General features: G+C 33.5%; 1 pseudogene; it reads left to right on the top strand.

The window, feature by feature from the left end:
• Window positions 1-1395: 1395 nt before the first annotated feature.
• On the top strand, window positions 1396-2136 carry LOC149177024 (pantothenate kinase 2 pseudogene; annotated as a pseudogene).
• The last annotated feature ends 15718 nt before the right edge of the window (window positions 2137-17854 follow it).

Genomic DNA, 17854 nt, shown 5'->3' with positions numbered 1-17854 from the left:
GAGACCCATGTAGTGAAATGTAACACTTCAATATCAAAATTGTAATTTTCTATTTCTGGAGTGACATAATTAAAAATTACTAACATAAATGAGTAATTCATATACTTCTTGTACTCGTTATTTGGTCATATTTTTATTGTTGGACTATAATAGTCATTTAAGTTAATAATTATTAATTTTATCACTTATTATCCAATCATATATTTTAGTCATGGACTAAATTAGTCATTTACGTTAGTCACTTTTAGTTTGGTCACTTATTATCTAGTCATATATTTTATCCCTAGACTAAATTAGTCGTTTAAGTTAGTCATTTTTAATTCGATCACTTAAAGTTGCTCAAATTTAGTAGTAATTCACCTAAAATAATTGTAGTTACTAATGTTTTTAGTCACCTAGTCACTAGTTTCATCATTTTCTACTAGTGTTCAATACCCAAATTTTGGGCCCCCTCTTCATTTCAATATTTTAATAAGTAATCCTATTGTCTTGGATTGGTCAAATCCTTAGATGACCCAGCTATCATTGAGGGATATTTCTTCTCATGTTTTCACAAGGCACATTTCCTATGCCCACATTGCTTCAACATGATTTACATTCTTCTCAATGAATTAGGGTTTACGTAATTGTTATTTTACTCGTGCCCCTTCAAAGATCTTTACTATCATGTCATGGATGAAGATTCTAGCCATGTGTTACGTCGATCCTCATCCCCCAATTTGCATCATTAAGCTCGAAATTTCATTGAGTATTTCATAGAGATTTCAGTCACAAGTAATTACGTTGTGATGTTAGAAAATTGCATTGCATATAAATGACATTCTCAATCATTAAGTTAATTCATATGCTTGAATGTTAAATTGGTTTGAGGAAAAGGTTTTGCCAACTATTAAGGATTATGTATTCAAATATCCACACATTGCATTGAATATCTCTCTTTCAAGAAAGACATTTGAAACATTCTTATCATTTGTATTAGTTGAATCTCTTAAAGGTTTCTTTTAGAGTTTTACAAATGTATATATTTAAAACTAGTTTACTCATACAGTTTGAGCTTACATTTTTTTACTCTATTGTACATTCAAATTCAATATTCAAGTTTGTAAATCCCATCTTTGTATTTCTCATATAAGGAATTGAAATATTTTCATTTGTGCACAAACATGCTTTCAAGTGAAAGAAACATTAAAGTTTGTATTCTTGTAGGTCATCAAAATATAATAATTGTCATAGGAGTTAGATTATATTGTGTCCATGATAGTTATTTTCTTGCAATGTGTTTTCATAGATATTTTGTAATGGCCAAAGATTTTGGTTTCTTCAAAACATCAAGCCTATTAAGGAATTGACTAAATCTCTTGAATCTGATCCTAATTCATCAAACATCCTACATGAATGGTGTATGGAAAAAAAATTAATGCAAGGACTTGTGAGGAGTACAACCCAAGAAATACCATAATCAAGGCCACAAAGGATAGGGAATATATATTTGTAGATTTATTCATAGAGAAGATGGGAGTTTTTATGGATAAGGAAGATGAGATGGATTGTCTTGTTGCAAGAGCGAATTGTTTGTTGAAGGCAATATCGCATGAAGCATTTAACCACATGAAAGGTCACAAGGAATTTTTTAGATTGACCATATTGATTTATTTCCATTTCTTCTTTGCAATAGTGGTTTTGGTGTCATCATGATCAAGGTGGATAGATATGAGAAATTCTAAAGGATAAGTGGAACAAAGGTTGGACGTGGTACATTTTTGGGTTTGAGCCAACGTTTGATAGTGTAAGAGTGATGAGATACTGGAACTTAGCTAAGGAGGAGACAATCATGATGTGGACATACTTGTTGGAGATATCTATGGTGGTATGGATTATTCAAAGATTTATATTTCAACATCAACTATTGCTTCAAGCTTTGGGAAAGTTGTAATTGAAAATAAATACCTTTCAAACTATAGAAAAGAAGATCTTGCTCCTTCCTTACTACGAATGATTTCCTACAATATTGGACAAATTGCATATTTGAATGCACTTCATTATGGGCTTGAGAGAATATTTTTTGGAGGATTTTTCATACATGGCCATATATACATTATGGACTCCAATACAATCCAAGAAATTAAATCCAAATAAGTCAGTCGATTGCGTAAATGCTTCATGGAAACCTTTGAAGATTGAATATGCTCCAGAAGTAATGGAAAGAATATTGCATTTCAACTTTGATTCAAAGAGGACATAGTAGATTTCTCATGTTATGTTTATGATGGATGTGAGACAAAAAACCCTTGAAATTGATGTCACACATGAAAGAGGCTGGAAGGTAACATTCGGTAGAATGACAATCAAAGTGGCACATCAATAGCACTAACCATGCAAGAAATTAAATACAATGAATAAGGAAGGATCACTAAAGAATATGACTATCTCCCATATTATTATTCACATCCATTTGGGGTAGGTCACTTTTATAGAGGCATTGTACGTAAAGTGGTTATTTTTGCTAATAATTATCCTGCAATGCCAAAATTCAAATTTAGTCCATATTACACAAAAAATGGTAAAGTGGCAGGAAAAGTTATTGGTAAGGTGGCGCATGTTCAACCTTTGGTTGAAAGAAAGGAGGAACTCATAGAGAATGGGACGACGTTCCTTGCTAATATATATTTATGTTTGGTCACCTATTAAACAATGTTATTATTATTATGATGATGAAATGTTCTTAATTGCATCGTACTTCTCTATATAACTTAACGGAAATTAAGAAGGCATGAAAGACAAAATATGTCTATAAGAAAATAATTGCATGTGGCCACAAAATGTATAGAAAGTATTCCATTAGATCAATTGCTTAATAGCCAATACATGTATTGATCCAAATGATTTCCTTGCCTTAAAAGAAAACTAGATAAAAATTATAAAGTGACTCCTAAATCACCTTCTTATTGAGCCAGATTCCATCCTGGAGATTTATTTGTTTAGTTCGATGGGAAACCAACTAAAAGCATCAAGGAGATGGTTAAGATAATGAGTGAAAAAATTGAAGTGGCTTTTAAATTAATTTTGAAGGAATCAAATAATATACATTTCACCTTGATTGTAGTGCTTGAGGAAGCCAATCCAAATCTATTATGAATATGAAAAATGTGATTGAGAACCCCAAAATGAATCCATTCTGCTTCTTCATGCTGAATTTAAGAGATTTATCAACCCTGAGGCACGTGAAAGGAAGCTTCCTCTTGGGCTTTGGACACAATAGTAATGCTAATAAGAGTTAAAGGATTCATACTTCAATAACTATTTCTTGATATTTGTATGAAGAAGTGTAACCTTTCTGTTGAAATTTCAATTGTATCCATTTGTCTTTTAGTGGCTTTGAGGTTAATTTTGATTTTTTGTTGGATATCAATATGTTTTGGTTTAAAAAATCCAACAAATTTCTCGGTTATTATTACTTTCCACTTCTCTTTGTATTCCAAGTGTTGACTCATCAAAATGGGGCTAATTCATTAAGGTCAAGATGGAGGGGTCACACCTTTAGGATATTTATTCCTTTTTGTTAATTACCAAAGATGAGATTGCTAGGAGAATTATTGGGACAACAAACTAGCCATATCCCATTATCCCTGGCCTGACATTCATAATAGTGCAAACTTGTGTAATGCAACTACCCTAAAGAAATTCCTCTAGACAAGGCAGACATATCAGATCCAATCAACAATACAATATTTGGTGTCCATCTCCTGTCACAGTTGTTAGAAAATGATACATTATAGAGAAATGGAACACATAAAATATTGCAGAAATATAAACACATAAAATAAGAGAGACATAGATATACATGGTTCACCCAATTTGGGCTACATCCACAGAGAAACAACCAATCCTTCCTTTCATATTATCTAGCAAAATGAAGAGATACAACCTACAATAGATCCGCTATAATTCCCTCTTCGTTCTCACACATTATTCTCTCTCTTTCTCATTCAAAATACACATCTACATAGGTGCAATATGATTCCCTCATATATAGTGAGGGGTTGCCTTCTAGGGAAAAAAAACCCTAAATTAAACATAACTTCTACTCTCATTTTTCTGCGTAATGAATGGCCCATATTGACTACGAAATTACAACATTTTACAATGACCCCCCTGGACCCCCTAGACCCCCCTAGCGGCGTGAAAAAATGGGCAGAATTGCCACTACATTATGAAATGAGGTCCAATGCAGTGATACCTTTCAATAAACAAGATAATCAGGCTCCACACCCAACAATATCCCACTTGGAGACTGATTATAGAAACTCCACCATTGCTTCATTTGTTGGACAATGACTTCACTTTGGACCTAGCTATTTCTCATCTTCATCATCATACTTGAAAACCAATTGAAACTGAGAAAAATCTCAGTTTCTTCGTAGTTACAACTTTTGTTAACATATTTGTAGGATTATGGCTAGTGTGTATCTTTTCCAGCTTCAATTGTGCATCTTCCAACACTGACTGTATCGAATGGTACTTGAGCTGTATATGTTTAGTCTTGGAATGAAATGTAGAGTTCTTTGAAAGATGTATGGCACTCTGGCTATCACTATATAACCTGCCCAACTCTTGCTTCTTACCCATATCATCCAGAAGCCTTTGTAACCAAATCATTTCTTTACTAACCTTTGTAGCAGCAACATACTCTACTTTTGTCATTGAGAGTGAAACAACACTTTGCAGTTTTGAAACCCAACTGGCAGTTGTTCCACCTACAGTTAACACATACCCTGTGGTGCTCCTCCTGTTATCTCTATCACTCATCATATCTACATCAACATATCCCTGTAGAGCAATGTTTGAACCGTCAAAGCATAATGCTTGATTTGTGGTACTTCTCAAATAACTAAGAATCCACTTCACCACCATATAATGTTCTTTTCCTAGATTGTTCATGTACCTGGTTACAACTCCCACTGCATGTGCAATATCAGGCCTTGTGCAGACCATTGCATACATTAAGCTTCCAACTACTGATGCATATGTAACTTTAGACATGTAAACCATTTATTCCTGAGTCTTGGGACACACCTCCTTACTTAGTTTGAAATGGCTAGCCATAGGTATACTAACTAGTTTTTCATTCTGCATATTAAATATTTTCAACACCTTTTGTATGTACTCACTCTGAGAAAATGTTAATTTGAGATTCTTCCTATCTCTAGTTATTCTCATACCAAGGACTTGTTTTGTAGCACCCAAATCCTTCATTTCAAATGAGTTTTCCATTTTTCTTTCAAGCACATTTATTTCCTACATGTTAGAACCCACAAGAAGCATGTCATCTACATACAATAACAATATAATATAGTTTCCATCATTTTGCCTTTTGAGATAAACACAATGATCAGAGTGACATCTAGTATAACCTTGTTCAGACATAAACCTGTCAAATTTTAGATACCACTACCTTGGAGCCTATTTTAAGCCATACAAGCTCTTCTTCAACCTGTACACTAGTTTCTCCTTCCCTTTTACCTCATATCCTTGTGGTTGATGCATATATATTTCTTCTGCAGTCAAAGCATTACCTGATGTCTCACCAGAGATTTTCCATCGCATTTCCCCGCTCAGGATTGCACTGACAACATCATCAAAATTGAAAGTACTAGATCTAGAGACAAAATTACTAATGTCCATCGCTAAACCATTCCAACTTTCTGGAAATGAGCATAGAAATAAAAGAGCCCTAACTTCATCATCAAAAGTTACTCCTATTGAACTTAACTGATTGGTAATTGTATTAAATTCACTTAAATGATCAGCAATACATCCACCTTCTAACATCTTCATATTAAATAAATGCTTCATAAAAAATACCTTATTTGAGGTTGAGGGTTTTTCATATAGTTTTTCCAATGCCAACATTAAACCCTCTGTTGTCGTTCCCTTTGAAATATTAAAGGCCACCGATGCCACTAGGCACAACCGTATTGTTCCAAGTTCCTTTCTGTCGAGAATAACCCATTTTGTGTCTATCATACTTGTCATCTTCTTTGTCTTTCCGCTCAATGGTAGGTACATATATTTCTGATACACATAATATTCCATTTGCATCTTTAGCAAATGGTAGTTTTGGTCGTTAAATTTTTTGACCCTAAACCTACCATCTTCCGCCATTACTCCCACTTGAACCAGTAACCCTTCTCTCCTACGAGTTTATCATTAAAATAGACCTTCGACTCTAATGCCAGTTGTTAGAAAATTATATATTACAGAGCAATGGAACACATAAAATATTGCAGAAATATAAACACAGAAAACACATAAAACAAGAGAGACATAGATATATGTGGTTCACCCAATTTAGGTTACCTCCACAGAGAAACAACCAGTCCTTCCTTTTATATTATCTAGCAAAATGAAGAGATACAACCTACAACAAATCTATTGTAATTCCCTCTTCGCCCTCACACAATCCCCTCTCTCTTTCTCACTTAGAATACACATCTACATAGCCATGATACAATTCCCTCATATATAGTGAGTGGTTTCCTTCTAGGGAAAAAATCCCTAAATTAAACATAACTTCTACCATCATATTTCTACCTAATGAATGGCCCAGATTGAATACGAAATTACAACATTTTACAAGGAAATTTCACATATATTTTTAGCTTTGGGGGTGCTACCCCCGATCCCCCACGAGGGGGGGCTCTAAAGAATTGTTGTCACCCCCCCATGGACCCCCTAATTGGCATGAAAAAAATGGGTGGTGTTGCCTTCATATTACGAACTGGGGTCCAATGCGGCAATACCTTTGAATAATGAATATAATCAAGCTCCACACCCAACAACAATATCATTGTCACATGATTCATTGGATCAAGGAAATAGTATGACAAGGTGAAAAGTAGATGCACCTTATAAGCAATATAAAATATTATTTGACAAGGACCTAACATAAAACTAGGGAATAAAAAATGCTCACAAGCGTTAGGTTTTTCACGATAATTTCTATCCCTTGGAAACAGATGATATGCAACTCTTGACTGAAAAATGAGATGGTTGTTAATTGGATACACAACTTATGGGATAGACTTGCATGAAGACCTGCTGGAGAATTTTCTTCAAAGCTTCTTCCCATGGACATTCTTATCACTATAGTGATCCTTTCAAATAACCTAGTAAAACCCCAAAACTAAGCGCGCACGGAAGATGAGAGATGAGAAATGGATTTCCTATCATAAGTATTTTGATAAAATGGTCAAGAGATTTTACTACCATTCATTCAGTTATTTGTATGGAAAGATCCAGGAGGCAGTTCATTGAGGACTTAGAAAGGTTAGCATACATGTTAGAGATCCATTAAGGAGTAGAAATGAGACCTATAGAAGTCAAGAAAAGATACGAATCAGAATATTACAATCAAGTTGAAAGAGAGTTGTCCACTCCAGATGGACTCCTGTGGATTAGCGATATCAAAAGATATTTGTAGGAACAAGGAGAGGATAATAATGTCATAAAATAGTACGCTAGCTCGACATAGCCCCATTTCAACATTTAATTTTACTACATGTATTGTGTTGATCCATCCTTGCTTGTTGATAAATTTACAAGTTTATGCTCTATATAAAAAACAAGATACATCTAAATCAGAGATAAAGGAAATATAAAGAATAACAAATGCATAAGTAGCCAACCTCATGGAGATAACACATATGTAGAGTTGGTATAGCTCCTAGTTAAAAGCAAAGGGAACACCATTGGTAGGTTTGTGCTAAAAAAATGTTGCAATATTATTACTGAAAAAACAAACTCTACAGTAATTCTAAATCAAATCAAGAATACATTGATAGTGAGCTTCGAAACATGAAGAAACACGCCATGAAACTATTTGCTTAGAGGTCAATGGCCTTGTTTATATGGTTGATGGTCATGGAAAATAAGTGAAAACATTTCATTATTAAAGGGTTTAACCCCAAAACTAATGGTAGACCATGGTTGATAATCTAAATAATCGTAGATGGAGTTACTTTGCTTATATCCTTGAAGTAAGGTTGTATATCAAATTGGTTTGTTATGGTTGTTGCTCATGTTGTTCTTAGTAAGAAGCTTTTATGTATGAATAGAAGAAAAAAAGGAAGTCAAAACCTTAAAACTTAGCTCCACAAATCTCTCTGGTTTAGCATCTAAAATTCCAATAACAACATAATTTGAGAATAAATAAGAGACTAATTATTTTGCTAGAGAAGTTATGATAATGGTTGGCACATTCACACAATATCTAGGCAATGTATTTCAAGGCAATCTTAAATGGTTACCCATAGAGTATCTCACCATATCATCTAAAATGAATCTAGAAAGCAAATAAACATCCATTACAACAAGTTAGTTTCCAAATCCTCATTCAAACACCTATACAAGCTTTTATGACTTACAACTCTAGCAAGAGGATCAATCCACTCATGAAACTAGTACCAACAAATATTTCATTCATGTTAAGGGGAGGGATACTTATTGTCATGTTTTTGTATCTTGTTATGTTGAAATGTTTTCAACTGGTTCCCTAATTTTTGGTTTAGAGAGCTTTTCATTATATGAACTCATGGCTTCTGGCATTAAATTCATTATGTGTCATTATTCATATTACAAATATTATTGTTCTTCTATTTGTGAAAATAAGAAATTCCAACAATCATATAAAGGTCTATCTGAGCATGTAAAGTCATTTGAAATATGAACGGTCTTAGAGAACAAATGAGCCATGGGGAATTTGAAAAGTCATGGGAGAGGTGAACGCTCACCCATGCATTTGCATAAATATACCCCCATACCTCAATTGTAGAGGATTACGGAACTTGAATCATGTAGCATAGCTATAGTATTTAAAGCTTAGAGCACTCTTTCTCTTGGTAGCTTATAGGTTGAGTGATTATGAGGCTAGGGCTTCATGTTGGAAATTATATGAGCATCCCTCATTCCAATGCTGGATTTTGATGGGCTTTTGGAACCTACCCTTGATTTTATAGCATCTTCATAAGAATCTTTTCACCCTTGCATTAATTCATGTGCATCTTCATAATATTTGTAATAGCTATCCAGTACATTTATTATGGGTGCATGTGTTATTTCACATTGGTTATTTATTAATGAACTACTTCGTAGCATGTGACTCATACATTAGCTTTGAAGCTTTTCTTTCTTATTCCATGCAAATTCTAGTAATTAACTGTGAACTTATTTGTAGTTGGTTTCTAGTACTTCTCGTCTTGTGTATGTTTCAGATGGTATTAATTAATTGATTCCTCATAAATCATACTCTTCTTATTATTTTATTTTTATGTTCTTATACTTTCTTTTGCAAGTTTGTCAATGGTGGGTTGATTATTCCTTCTTCTCTAGGAATTTCACACTTATCCTTACTATAGCATATTTGAATTTGATAGTCGGGAGTAAAACATGCATGGTGGCAGTCAGGCCCACATAACAGATGTGGTTCCTATCCCAAATAGCATGTGGATTGATTGGGACTTTACACTAGGGATACCCCTTTACTGTTGGTGGTACATTTTATTCCCCGCCAACAATTTTGGTGCTAGGAGGAAGGAAGATGACAAGATAACCTTGTAGAGCCAAAATTTTATTTTATTTTTCAATTACGTGGCTTATTTTGAAGCCCTTGTTTGGATTTGTGTTTCTGGAGAGGTACATTATGAAACTCCTATCAAAATAGCTCATCTCTTGTTAGAAAATAAATTTGATGGTGAGGGCGAAATATCTACATGATAACATATTACTGAATTCATTCAAAATTTCATCTTGAATCATGTGTCTAAGTTTTAATATGAAAACTTTTCACTCTTACATTTGAAGGTTGTGTCATAATCTGGGCTCAAACTTTACCACTTGCATCTATCTTTTCAATTAAACAATTCATTAATGAGTTTGAAAATGCTTTTGAGATATTTAGTCATCAGAAAGTTTCCAAAAAGATCAATAAGCTTAGAATGGAAATTTTAGAATGGAAAAATTTAAGGAATCAACTCACAGGAATGCCTTTACCTGTGGCACCCAATTTGGGAAAACAAGGTCTACAACATTTCAGAAGAATTTTGATGCATCAAAAGACATTTTTTGGGGGTAAAACTTTGTTGCTTTAGCCCCACACATTTTTTTGTATTCTACACACATGTACCTTTCCAATGGCACAAGAATCATGTCAATCAAAGTTTGCATGTGAAAGTTATGCCACTCAAAAGTTGACCTTCTTGTTTTCACCACCATAGTTTGAGAGGATGCCATGTTAGCCCCCATTATTCATGAAAAACATGATAGAATCATGATTATTATGTAGAAGACTCTAGAAGAGTATATATAATAGCTCTAGTTATGATTTGAGGTAGTCAAACCTAACCACTAGTAGGTTATCAGGTTATGTAATAACCAAACCACTAGGAGGAAAAGTGGTTCCATTCTTTCTAGTGCATTTGTTCCGTAGCTAAACAAAAATAGCCAATAGGGATAGGAGGTAGAGCACATGAAGAGGATTTATGCACTGTAGAAGCCCACGGGCCATATGCCATACTTCTTTGTACTCAAAACCATATTTCCATTAAGAGAAAGAGAGGGGAGCAGCCTCACCTTCTAACTGGTTTTTCTCCTGAAAGAGTTTCCTAGAGCATATCTTGTGTCAAATGTGTTTGAGAGATTTTATTTTGTTGTTCTCTATTTTCTACATAATGTTAATTCGCATGCATGCACTATTAACAATAAATCTACAAATCCAAAAATCTAATAAAATTGTAATAGTGCAAAATTTCAAAATTTACATATAATTTTATCAAATCTATTGTGACTAAGTGTCTAGCGGAATACCCATGACGAGTCATTGGTCAAAATTTCTTAATAGATATGTGGATTAGAATTATTTGCATGAAAAGTGTTCAAAATTGGTTTACCTTTCTCTAGAACAATTTAAATTTGAACTGAATATTGATGGTTTTAACAATCTGCAATCTACTAGCCAAAAAGATCATTATCCCTACTTTTGTTATACCAAATTTTGTTTCTTTTTCAAATGTGACTAAAGGAAAATCTCAAGCCTCAAGGAATTAGGTTGTCACTTCTAATATCTCCCATCCTCCTTCATCTTCATTAACAAATGAATTGATTTCTTATGCTAGCAATGAAATTTCTAATCCAGGTCATGAAGAAATTGTGTATTAAAAGGCACACAGTTGTTTTAGAAGCTCTAGTAAATCCTAATAAAGTGGAACAAGCTCAAAATGAAATGAGTAAGCTTTCTTTTTATCATCATGTTATTGAAATGCACGTTGATTTAATTAATCATCCATCTCCCCATGATATGTTCTTACCTTCACCTCGCCGCAATGATCAAGGCATAGTCTTGAGTGACAGTGGATGTTCAAATGATTTTATGGAGCATAACTTGTGTGCTAATGGGTTTATTCCTCAAGTTGATGTGAATGTGCAAAATATGGATGCTAAATAATATTTGATTGGGTTTTATGCTTCCTCACAAGAATTTTCTCATCTTTTTTCACTCTCAACACACTATTCCTTGTATCTTGATTTGTTTGATGAATATTTTACACTAGTGATCACTTTAAATCCCTTAGATTCTCATTCTATTGGTCTAGATTCTAATCTGGTCCAAAATGGTGGTATATCACATTTGGAAGAAGAAAAGGATATAAATACTTCTCCTCCCTCTTTTGATTTTCAATCACCAGCTTGTGAAGGTGAAGATTCTACTACTCAAGCCATTCAAAAAACATCCTTGGTTGATTCATCTCCTTTCTTGATCAATGAAGAATTTTGTTTTTTTAATGATTAGTCCAAGAAAATTCAAGAATCTAATGAAGTCAGTGGCTTTATCCATTTTCATATTGTTTACAATGGATTTACTGACATATCTAATTATAGTTGTTCATATTCACTTGTTGATCTTTCTAAACCACTAAAATTTGATAATCCACCATTTGAAGGATTAGATACTTGTCGAGAAGTTGTGGCATTTCAAATCTTGTAGATGGTTATGTTAGGTCCTCACGATCTCGATAATATACCTAAACAAGATTAGGTTAGGTTTTCTTGAGGAGATTATTTTCTTAGCACTCTTTCACCAAATGAATTCTCATGTTTGAATGTTTTTCAAGCTTTCAAACTGGTCATTTTGAATATCATGATAAAATTGTTGATTGGTTGGAAAAGTCTTATCTAACAAATGCGTCTACAAGAAAGTGGCCTTTGTTTTCTCTTGTGCTTGGTATGAATGAAATTGTAAATGAATGCACATTTGTTACAAGTTTTCACGGATTTTATTATGTCTATCAAGATAAAATTATGCTTGGTTAGAGCATTCCTTTCTAACTATTTTCCAATAGGTGTGAACCTATTTCTTTTGTGCAATATATTCAAGGAAACATCTTTGTTTTTTCACATTACTTCATATTGGTACTCATTGCTTATATATTTATGTTTGCAGGTCAGGCATAGCTACATTGGAAATCTAATTACACATGATCCTGATCTCTTTTTCAATTAGATTAGGGTTTAGATTTAGTTTCAATTTATCTTCTTGATAGATTAGTTGTACATGATAGTTTACTTTTGTAGCTGGTCATACTTCTTGGATTTGTGTTTTTTTGCACGTAGCTGATTAGGTTGATTTTACCTTCACATATTGCCTTCTTCATTACTTTGCATTGCTTTCCTTTTCATAGCATCTAGCTCTTAGTATCTTGCATCACATAGTCCTTTCACTTTTAATTTAGTTTTGATTCATTGCTTATGCTTTCCTTCATTGCTTATGCTTTCCTTCATTGCATCTAGTTAGTGGTTCCATCATTTGCACTTACATTTACCTTTGCACTTACATTGTTTTCCAACATTGCTCTTTTCATTTATTGTGGGTAGATTTTATTTGCTTCATAACATTATGCGCTTATTTTGCATTCAACATCATTTCCCTACATTCCTTTTTGTTTCAGTGCATTGCATGACATTTTTAGGCTTCATTTAATTTAGTTATCTTGCATTGCATTTCTATTACATGACTTTTTTTTTCATTATGCACATCATTGAAGCTTAATTCCTATGCATTGATTTTTCTTTATTAAATGCAACTTTATTCACTTCATTACATTATGCATTTATTTTTCATTCATTTTCCTACATTACTCTTTACCTCATTGCATTTAGCAACTATTTTCATTGTATTGCATCACTCGTTTAGTTCTCATTTAGCTTTATTTCTTGCATATCTTTTACATTGCATGTAGCTTTTGTTTTCTCCATCGCATTGTGCATTCAAATTTACTTTCTTTTAAATTACATTTATATTTGTCTCCTTTTCCTTGTTGGTATCATTTCATCCAAAATTAATTTCCTTTCATTTTTCATTTACCTTTTCCTTTAATCATTGTTCTTTGCACTTTCTTTTCAAACTTGTACATAAATGATTCCGTGAATAACTTATCTTATTTAACTTACTTTCCTTGTCCATAATTTTGAAATATAAACCAATGGTTGTGTGGTTATGGTGGTCACTCCAAGAGGAAGCCTCTTATAGACCCTAGTATTGAAATCTCGTCGTTGATTTTCTTTACTTGAGTCTACTTTCTTAGCGAGGAAATTATTTTTAGGAAACACTAATAAGTTCGCAAGGCCTATTTCTATAACTTAAAATCTATTTTCGATTTGGTCCTGAAAATTTTTGAATTTTGTATTTCACCTTTTACACCTATCAGTTTGAGTTGTGATGTGGAGGTATAACATGAGGGAAAACCTTAGTCAAAAATATTTTAGTTTCTGCAAAACAAGAAACAACCTCACTTTCCCGTAAAATAAGTTGAGATCCCACATCCACCCTGGTGCATTGAACGCCCTAACAAATGATACCAAGTGCATAGAAAATAAAAAAAAAAATCAAATTAAGATTAAAGGCATGAGAAAGGCTTCCTGAACAGAGAGGTGATGCATGTAACTTCACCGGGGCTATGGATGCTCACTGCAGTGAAGCGATGCTTATGATTTCTTGAGTGACTTTGTCAGGTTTATGGATTCTTTCTAGCAGTGGAGTAACACCAGAAATAATATACCCTTTGTCATGTTCTTTGTATCATTGTCAAAGACTTACATGTGTGAGATTTTAGTTTAACGTGTAAAGACTAACATGACATAGCGAAGGAGATAGATGGATGGCACATCTGTAAATGGTCAAGCCACTCAAAGTGGTAACCATGATGTGTATTCAATACTTCCTTGCATCACTATTTTTAGACTCAATCTATTAAAGGGACAAAGGAAGAGATATTGGATTCTGCCAATGGTTCACCAATTGTTGTAGTTGCTACAACAATCCCCCCCAAAAATTTTAGCCTAAATACCCAAATTTTGGGTCTGCCTTTGCTTTTCAAGGTTTTAATAGGTAAACCTATGTCTTAGATCATTCAAATCCTTATATGGTGAAAATATCATTGAGGGTTATGATTTCTCATCTTTTCACAAAGCACATCGCCTATGCCCACCTTGCTTTTTCGTGGTTTACAATCTTCTAAATGCATCAAGGATTTTGGAGTTGTTGTGTTACTCATGCACCTTCAAAGATATGTACTATCATGTTAAGGATGAATATTCCATCCATGTGTTACTTTGATCCTTATCCCCCAATTTTCATCTTTAAGCTTGAATTCTATTGAGTATTACATGGAAATTTCAATCACAAGTAATTACATTGTCATGTTAGAAAATTGCACTACATATCAATACCATTCTTAGTTATTAACTTATTCATATTCTTGAATGTTAAATTGGTTTGAGCAAAAGGTTTGCCCGTGTATTCAAGATTGATTCATCAAATCTCCACATATTTCATTGCATATCACTCTTTAGAGAAATACATTTGAAGCATTCTTATCATTTGTATTTGCAAAATCTCTTAAAGGTTTCTTTTAGAGTTTTACAAATATATTTAGTTAAAACTAGCTTACTGAAATAGTTTGAGATTGCAATATTTTTAGTCTACTGTACATTCGAAGCTCAATATTCGAGTTTGTAAATACCATCTTTGTATTTCTCATATAAGGCACAAAAGATTTGAATTTGCACACAAAAATGATTTCAAATAAAAGAAACATTAAAGGATGCATTCCTGGAAATCATCAAAATATTTACTAATTGTCTTAGTAGTGGAAGCATGCTATTTTCATGATAGTTATTTTCTTGCAATTTGTTCGGTGGGTCTTTTATTATGCCCAAATATTTTGGTTTCTTCAAAAAACAGTAAGTCTATCAAAGAATTGACTAAATATCTTGAAATTCATCCTAATTCATCAAACATCCTACATGAATGGGGTATGGGAAAATTTGAGTGTAGGGCCCTGCGAGGATTCTGACATAAGAAATACCATAATCAAGGCCACAGGGGGCACAGAATATAAATTTACAAATGTATTGAAAGAGAAGCAAGGAGTTACTTTCGATAAGGAAGATGATATGGAATATCTTGTTGCAGTTGTGAATTTTTTGTTTAAGCCAATCCAACATGAAGCATTTACCTATGTGGTAGGTCATAAATAATTTGTTCATATTAACTAGATTGATTTATTTCCATATCTTCTTTGCAATGTTGGTGCTGGTGTGAGAATGATGAAGTTGGATGGGCATGGGAAATTCCAAAGGGAAAGTGGAAAAAAGGTTGGAGGTGGTACATTTTTGGGTTTGGTCCGGATTTTGACAAAGTGTGAGAGCTTTGATGAGATACCCAAACTTAGACAAGGAGGAGACAATTGTGCAATGGGCATGCTTGTTAGAGATATCTATAGTGGTTTAGATTATTTGAAGAATGGTATTTCAACATCAATGATTGCTTCAATCTTTGGGAAACTTGTAACTGAAAATAAATACCTTTCAGACTATAGGCAAGAAGATCTTGCACTTTGAATCCTTACCATGAATGATTTCCTACAATATTGGGAAAAATATATATCTGAATGTGCTTCGTTATGGGCTTGAGTGGATATTTTTTGGAGGATTTTTCATGTGTGTTCATGCATACATTATGGACACCAATACAAACCAAGCAATAACTCCAAACAAGCGGATCGACTGTTTAAATGCTTCATAGACATTTGAAGATTGAATATACTCCAGAAGTAATGCAAAAAATATTTCAATTCAAATTCGATTCAAAGAGGACATAGTAGTTTTCTAATGTTGTGTTTATGATGTAGGTGAGATAGAATAACCTTGAAATAGATGTTTCATGTGAAAGAGGCTAGAAGGTAACATTCAATAGAATAGTGATTGCGGTGGGACATCAATAGCACTGACCGTGCAAGCAATTAAAGAAAATGAACAAGGAAAGATCGCTAAAGAATATGACTCTCTACCATATTCTTATCCATTTTCATTTGATTTGGCATGCCAATTCTATAGAGGCAATGTAGGTAAAGTGGTTATTTTTGCTGATAATTATCCTGTGATACCAAAAGAAAAATTTACTCTATATTGTAGGAAAGATGATAGAGTGTTAGGAAAACATATTTCTAAGGTGGCTCATATGCAACCTTTGGTCGAAAGGAAGGAGGAACTCATACAAGATGAGTTGACATTCACAGAAAAGATATCCTTAGGTTTGGTTGCCTATTAAAAATACTATTATTATTATTACTATGAAATGTTATTGTTGGGTGCCAAAATTGCAGTTCAATTCATTAACACTTAATTTTCAAACCAAGGCTATGTAAGCTTCATGGCATAGTGTTGCGGCCTCAGAATTCTAATGCCGAAACATGGGGGATAACCACCTGGTCCGGACCTTAAGACAATTCCTTTTCCATTTAAAGTAGTGGCTTCGACTGGGGATAATGGGACCAGTTTCTTAGTGTGGGTTTTAAGATGAGAGTGGGTGGTTCATGAGTGTTTTGCAATAGAATAATGATAATCTAAGTCACCTATTGTATAATGCAAATTCGCTAACTAACTTATTCTAATATAAACCCGGGTATTCCTGTGTGGTATGCGATCTATAAAGATATATGTTTAGCATGTGATAATAAAGATTGAACACAACTAAACAGAGATGATAACGTAAAAGATAATTCCTTTGACTAAATAGTTAATCAAAGGAATTTATAAAATATATCGCATATATGATGAGTTATATATGAAAAATCACAACTTCAGCTAGGCATTATACAAATGTGCAATTAACGCTTAATGGAAACAATAAATCTCACATATAATTCATGAAAGTAAAGTTTTTCCACTAATTAAATGTAAACAAAATCAAGCATACAAGATAATAGTACCATATGTGCGAAGTCCTACTCATTTGACAAATGACATAGACCAGCTTCTTTCTTCAAATCAAATTGTCTCCTAAGAATACAAAAGTGCATAAAAAAAGGAAAGTAGTCTGATATCTAAAAGAAATGATCATGTTCCATAATTTCACCAAAGCATTCACAAACCTACAATAGTGCATTCTTTGCGAATGTTTTTGATAGAATTATGGACCCTTCTCTAAATGCATGAGAAGGGTATAAATACTATTCTAACTAAATGTGCAAAAATAGATTATACAAAATTTGAGGAGGTTTCAAACAACCTTCCTCCTAACTAGGTAACTAACTCCAAAAATAAACAGAGGCTAAATAAATAGAACTAAGAGGATGTCTTGCTATCTTCCAGCTTGTCCTTTAAATCACAAATATCAATCATCAGTTGAATTTGAGGAGGTGCCCCGAAATGAGTCTTGAGTTGTCCTGTGAAGATCGCATCGGTGAGAGGTGGCAGCATCCTTTGAGTCATATGAAGGGAACAGTTGAGAGTCATAATCTGG

This window comes from Pinus tabuliformis, chromosome 4_1, assembly GCF_031772625.1.
Source record: "Pinus tabuliformis cultivar Carrire ecotype Pingquan chromosome 4_1, CPIR1, whole genome shotgun sequence".
In the NCBI taxonomy this organism is placed as follows: domain Eukaryota; kingdom Viridiplantae; phylum Streptophyta; class Pinopsida; order Pinales; family Pinaceae; genus Pinus; species Pinus tabuliformis.
The sequence above is the reverse complement of the archived record's forward strand: the minus strand, read 5'-3'. Positions and strand labels throughout refer to the sequence as shown.